This window comes from Penaeus vannamei, chromosome 6 (genome assembly GCF_042767895.1).
Source record: "Penaeus vannamei isolate JL-2024 chromosome 6, ASM4276789v1, whole genome shotgun sequence".
NCBI classification, from domain to species: domain Eukaryota; kingdom Metazoa; phylum Arthropoda; class Malacostraca; order Decapoda; family Penaeidae; genus Penaeus; species Penaeus vannamei.
The window spans coordinates 45,593,210-45,600,270 of NC_091554.1; the positions used below are offsets into that span (position 1 = coordinate 45,593,210).

The 7,061-nt window shown below is 28.5% G+C and overlaps 2 non-coding genes across 2 annotated transcripts; both read left to right on the forward strand.

Annotated features, from left to right (window-relative positions):
- Positions 1–4,261: 4,261 nt before the first annotated feature.
- TRNAQ-UUG (transfer RNA glutamine (anticodon UUG)) lies at positions 4,262–4,338 on the forward strand. The gene has a single exon. It is a non-coding gene; the product is annotated as a tRNA-Gln (tRNA).
- Positions 4,339–5,430: 1,092 nt separating this feature from the next.
- On the forward strand, positions 5,431–5,503 carry TRNAQ-UUG (transfer RNA glutamine (anticodon UUG)). The gene has a single exon. It is a non-coding gene; the product is annotated as a tRNA-Gln (tRNA).
- Positions 5,504–7,061: the final 1,558 nt, after the last annotated feature.

Here is a 7,061-nt window from a genome sequence, read left to right on the forward strand (position 1 = left end):
CATCTGGCAATCTGGATGGACATTCCTCCAGCTTTACATTTTCCAGTTTCTCCATGTAGCGAATTTTTGCTTCGACTTCTAATGAATCAAAATATCCGTATGACATCTCAAGGATTTTGTGAAAACTTTTAGAAGACGTGAAATGAATCCAGAATGAATATCGCAGTGTTTTAGTTGGCGGCAACATTTGCGGTTAAGATTCCATCCCCAGAAATGGTTGCTATGCGTTGCCAAGCTGCTTACGTCATGCAGGATCGCCCTATGAATACAAAAATCATACTACCTTGGCCTTACCTAACCAACTTTCCTGTTAGCATGTTCGTTATTTTATCATTTGTATTCTCTTATTATCTATATTTCAATGATGAAATTTTGAGATAATAAAAAATGATATACATATTTATTTTTCTTTACTGAGTACTCGTTACAAGTCAATTTTACAATCAATGGTTTAATGGACATTTATATATTCTCAAAACATTTGCTGCAGAATTCATGAATTCCAATTAAATCTAAGACCTGAATCCAATAGTTTTAATAGAAAAAAATTATGTTATATTTTCTCATCTTAAAGTCATAATGAAAACTACACTTCTCCAAGCACAATTAAAATATATCTTTTTTAAAGCTATTTCCTTTCCGTTAATTTCAAATGATTATTTTCGTTTATGATTTTTTGGGGCCATTGCTATATCAGTTCCTGTATAACAATACGGATAATATATATATATACTAATAGACAATATTAGTATTGATGATGATGACAATATTAATGACAAATGAACTCATTCAATAACCATATGAATGACAAAACATAGATAAATGAAAGTAATGTTGAAAATAGTAATAAAAAGTGATGATATTGATTATGACGATGGCAACAATACTAATAATGGTGATAACGGCTTTAATGTAGATATTTTTGGTAATTATAATTTCACCAATGTAAGAAATATGCCCTAAAAATGCTAATAAGGACAAGGATAATTAGAACGATAATGACCTCAGTGATTAAAAGCATCAGTTTTACTTTAGAATTGACAGTAATGGAGTTGGTGAAGGTGGGGCCTGCGTGCACATGCTGAAGAGATAATCATATTCAGGAATTGGGTGTATTTGAATATCACATATCGTGTAAGCACTACCAACATCATGATAGCATTGTTATTGTCATCATCATTCTTGTCATCATCTCTATTGTCATACTATTTTATTGACCTTATTCTTTTTGTTCCATTTGCCTTCGTCTTCTCCCAAATAAGGTCTAATGAAAACCACACCTTAAATATTTCGAACCTATTTCAATCTTATTCCAATAGAAATCAAACAGCTGTGATAACCATGAAAACCACCTCATATTTCGAATCTATTTCAATCTTATTCAAAGGTATCAGACATTGTGAGAACAAAGGATAAAACACGATTATATTTTTACTCCAACATGAGAGAAAAAACTGGACATTATTTTCAGGCTTTTCAACTTTTAAACAATTGAGCAGATTTTGGTAAATAAAAACAATTATTATTATGGAAACGATACCAATGAAAAATATGACATAACATTCATGATACAAGTGATAAGAATATTTTATGATAATAAAGAAATAATGTGACAATATTGTTGATGACAACAGAGATCACAATAACATTAATGCTACCTATTATGATGTTGGTACTGAGAATAATGATATTAGTGATAATTAGTCTCGTGATCTATGTGTACATGTTATAAAGCTACCCGTTCTATTGGATCTTCTTTATTCAAATTTCATTTTCATAAGCCAAAAATTATTATTGTACAAGAATTATCGACTTTATTTCCACTATTACTTTTCAGAATAGATTGTACTACTCTGATTACAACAGATGTTCTTTAAAAAAAAAAAATCAATCCTCCAACTTTTACTTAGGGTCATTTTAATAAACATTTTTCCTGATGACTTCTCGTTAAGTATTGGAAATGTTAGTTTATATAAAATGTGAATCTTCAATAAGTTATACATGTAAAAGGGAATGCAGTCACACTATAAATAGGCTGAAACCCATACACTGCTTCACCAAAACACTGCATCTTCCCCATTTTAGCCCACAATCACTAGAAACATATTGCTTCATTAGTATTTCACCACTATTATGCATTTCTTCGTTATCCTTATCATTCTTAGAATTATTAGTTTATCACAATCATTAATACTGAAACACCAAACTAAAAATTTCATTGTGTTCTTTCTCTTAGGGAATAAGGTAAGGTATTTTTTTCATGTATATAATTCATTCATAAGAGACAGTCTACACTTGGTGTGTATTATTCTATGAAAGAAAGAGGAGGCTAATTCTATCAATGCTAATCCCCATCTCTCCTTTACTCTCTCCATTCTTCTTCTATCTGCCTTTCTATATGTCTTTTCATCTGTTTGGCTCTGTATCTGTGTCTTCTTCTCTCTCCTCTTCTTTCTCTGTCTGCCTGTCTCTTTGTCTGTCTCTGTCTTCTTCCCAAAGAAGGAATAAGTAATCAGTAGAATAGTAATTTAAAAACATAACATAAATTCTGAACTCAATGTTACAGTTGTGTAAATTCATTATATTGAAGTAATTTGAGTAGTTGGAAATTTTATATATTATGTTCATGATTCTTTACATGAATGCTATGAACGCTGTTTTTGGATTATAGATATGACTGGTATAAATTTATGGAACTAAAGAAGAATAGGAAGTAAAAAAAAAAAAAGTGTAATCCAAGACATTTTATCTTTTTTTAAGAGGGACCTAAAGGAAAATATATCACAAAAAATCAAAGAGCAAAAATGTGCTTGATTCTGCCTTAAGAAACATGAAAATATCTAAAAAACAGATTTGCCACAAAATTTGCCTATTTTGAGACTATATAAATTGACCATGTCTGCTCATGATAATAATGTTCAAAACAGTTATAATAACAATATCAAAATTAAACATTAATGATAGTACTAATAAAGTCTCGTTGTAACTATCTATCGTCTATCTACCTTTCTATCTATCTACCTCTCTCTATATATTTCTCTCTCTATCTATCTATATCTATCTCTCTCTCTCTCTCTTTCTATCTATTTCTATCTCTCTCTCTCTTTATCTTTATCTATCTATCTCTATCTCTATCTCTATCTCTATCTCTATCTCTATCTCTATCTCTATCTCTATCTCTATCTCTATCTCTATCTCTATCTCTATCATCTCTATCTCTATCTCTATCTCTATCTCTATCTCTATCTCTATCTCTATCTCTATCTCTATCTCTATCTCTATCTATCTATCTATCTATCTATCTACCTCTCTCTCTCTCTCTCTCTCTCTCCTCTCTCTCTCTCTCTCTCTCTCTCTCTCTCTCTCTCTCTCTCTCTCTCTATCTATCTATCTCCCTCTCTCTCTCTCTCTCTCCATCTCTCTCTCTCTCTCCATCCATCTCTCTCTCTCTCTCTCTCTCTCTCTCTCTCTCTCTCTCTCTCTATCTCCCTCTCTCTCTCTCTCTCTCTCTCTATCTATCTCTCTCTCTTTGATATGGAGGACTTATTGTGTGGTGTACTTATTTATTTTGATTAATGATAATCGATTGCCGACTGGAACATAGTGGCAAAATCTTTTTTACTTTTTGATTTTCATTTAACTCGTTTTCTTATACCAGTATTTATTAACAAGTTTCTTATCAATACCACAGTTACAGTAGTAGTTATGATAACAAAAACGTTGATATTATTTGTTATTATTATTATTATTATTATTATTATTATTATTATTATTATTATTATTATAGTTGTTTTAATTTTACGATTAACATTATGATTATTTTCTTATTATCATTACTATCATGATTATCATTATTACCATTTTTATTGTTATTGTCAGTAATATCATTATTGTTATCATTATCATTCTCATAATCATTGTTGTTGTTTTTTATCATTATTTTCATCATTATTACTATTATCATCATTATCATTATAGGTTTTATTATCATAATTTTTATTCTCTTTTTTGTAATTGATCTTATAATTACTATCCTCTTCCTCATTATCATTAGCAACAGCAGCATGATAATTATTATGATCAATATCATTTTCATTATAATTGTTATTGTTATTGATGTTATTGTTATCCTTATCATCTTTATTATTATTGTTATTATTGCCAGCATTATGATAATTATCATTATTATTACTATCCTTATTGTTATTGATATTATCATTATTTCATCATTTATTCATTAGCGTTCTTATAACAGTTTTCAGCCTTTGTAGTGTAGTGGTTAGCACGACTGACTTTGAATCAGGAAAACTCGGGTTCGATTCCCGACGGGGTATAGCTTCTGTAGTTTTTTTTTCATGAAATTTGTTTTCTCCTGTCAATATATATTAACGTTTCTTAGCAATACCATAATTAGAATATTATAAAAAATGTTAATATTTCCTTTCTTACATACTGTTAATTTCATCTTCATCGTCAGCACCATTGTTATCATTAATGGGATCATTATCATTATCATGATTATTATGATTATCATTGTTATATTCTTATAATCTTCATGATAATAAAAACCAGTTTATCGTTATTATTACTATTAAACTTATCGTATCATTATCATGGTAATCAATTTTATGTTATCAATATCATAATCAATACTGCTAGTAATACAATTCCTAACATAAAAATGACTTATTTTCTTACATATTCATCTTTGCTGTTGTGATCATCATCATAATTATTGACTATAACCATAAATTATTGAGTTAACCTTATTTTCCTCCAGGATGACCTTGGTTTTCTCCGGGAATAGATTACTCAAAAATGGACTTGTGCGACACAGAACTTTTTCATTTTGTCATATATTTCAGCTTTTGGCAAAGTTGGAAACTGTCGTAGTCTATAAATGAGAGATTCAAAGACAGAATTAGATTTTTCTAGTTCAATATTTTCAACGATAATCAGTCAAAAGCTTTACTAAACTGATGTATTAATCACATATTTTTATTATTGTTATTAATATCATTATTGCTTTCATCATCATTCTCATAATCATTGTTTTGCTGTTTTTTATCATAATTTTCATGATTATTACTATTACTATCATTATCTTTATAGTTTTTATTATGATCATCATTATTATAATTATTATCTCCATTATTAATATTACAGTTATTATCCTCTTCCTAATCATCATCATTAGCAGCAGCAGCAGCATGATAAACAAAATCATTATAATTGTTGTTATTTGTTATTATCATCATCTTAATTAGTATTGTTATTGTTATTTCTGTGAACATCATCTTTATTTCTATTGTTATCATTACCAGTATTATCATCATTATCAGTATTATTACTATCATTATTGTTATTGATATTATCATTTTTTATTTATTCATTAGTGTTTATATAACAGCTTTCTCATCCAGAAATCAAGTCTTTGTGGTGTAGTGGTTAGCGCGTCTGACTTTGACTCAGGAGATCACGGGTTCGATTCCCGATAAGGGCGTCACTCAAATTATTTTTTTTGTGTAAGTCGTTTTCTTATATCAATAGTCATTAATATGTTTCTCTTTATTACCACAATTAGAATAGTAGTTATGATAACAGAAATGTTGATGTTATTTCAGTTCATCTTCATCGTCATCACAACTATCCTTATTATTGGTATCATTATCATTATCATTATCATCATTATTATTATCAATATCATCATCTTTATCATCCTCATTATTATTTTTTTCTTATCATAATTACTATAATCAATTATTGTTTACCGTTATCATTATTGCTATTTAATTTATTGTATTATTATGATAATCGATTCCATGTCATTAATATCATTATTGATACTGCTGTTAATACTATTCTTATCATTATCATAATTTATGCTTATTTCCATAATCTTTATCGTTGCAGTTCTGATCATTATTATGATTAATGAATATGCTCGTGTTAACCTTATTTTTCTTTGATCTAGGGAATAAACAAAAAGTCTGAAAAATAGACTTGTGTGGCATATATATATATATATATATATATATATATATATATATATATATATATATATATATATATATATATATATATATTTTTTTTTTTTTTTTTTTTTTTTTTTTTTTTTTTTTTTTTTTTTTTTTGTATTTTAATGTTTATCAAAACTAGAAACCTTTGTACTTTATAAATGAGACATCCTATGGCCTATTTTTTTTTCTCTCTTTCTTTCTTTTGTTATATTTATCGCCGCTTGATGTCGCTTATTTTGGTCTCTCAAATTCGACCAATTTTATTTACATTCTCAAGTTTATAATCTTAAAGATAACTCGAAATACCCAGACACTAGAAGATATAACTAAGAAATTGCGGTCGATTTAAAATTTTAAAACACTGAATTCTCCTAAAATTACGTTATTGCTGTTTGCTTAAGGAAATCTTCAAATGATCCATCAATGTCTTTTTACGATAAAAATTATATCAACCGTAAATTTATAATATCTATATGCATATGATTGTTTCATAAAGAAGTTTCCAGGTTTTAACACGGCAATGAAATCTTTATTTACTATAACTCTCTCTCTCTCATCCTCTCTCTCTCTCTCTATTAATCTCTCTCTCTCTCTCTCTCTCTCTCTCTCTCTCTCTCTCTCTCTCTCTCTCTCTCTCTCTCTCTCTCTGTATATATGTGTGTGGGAGGGGGATCTCCATGCATTTGGCATTCAGTAGAGAGAGAGATAAAGAGACAGGAGGGAGAGAGAGAGCGAGACAGACATACACAGAAAGAGCACGCTACTCCTACTGGAAATTGCGAATATACACACGAGGCATATTTTCTATTTGTTTATTTATTATTTATTTATTTATTTTATTTATTTTTTAGTATATAAGGATAGCTGAAATATTGCTGGTTACTTACATAACATTCGTTCTCACTCCCGATGGTGATAGAAAATGAAGATGGTAAGTCGCTATTTTTTTTTACTGAATTATTATTTTTTATTTTCATACTTTAGAACGTTAATCTATAAATTACTTTTTACTTTATTTATTTATTTATTTATTTATTTGCA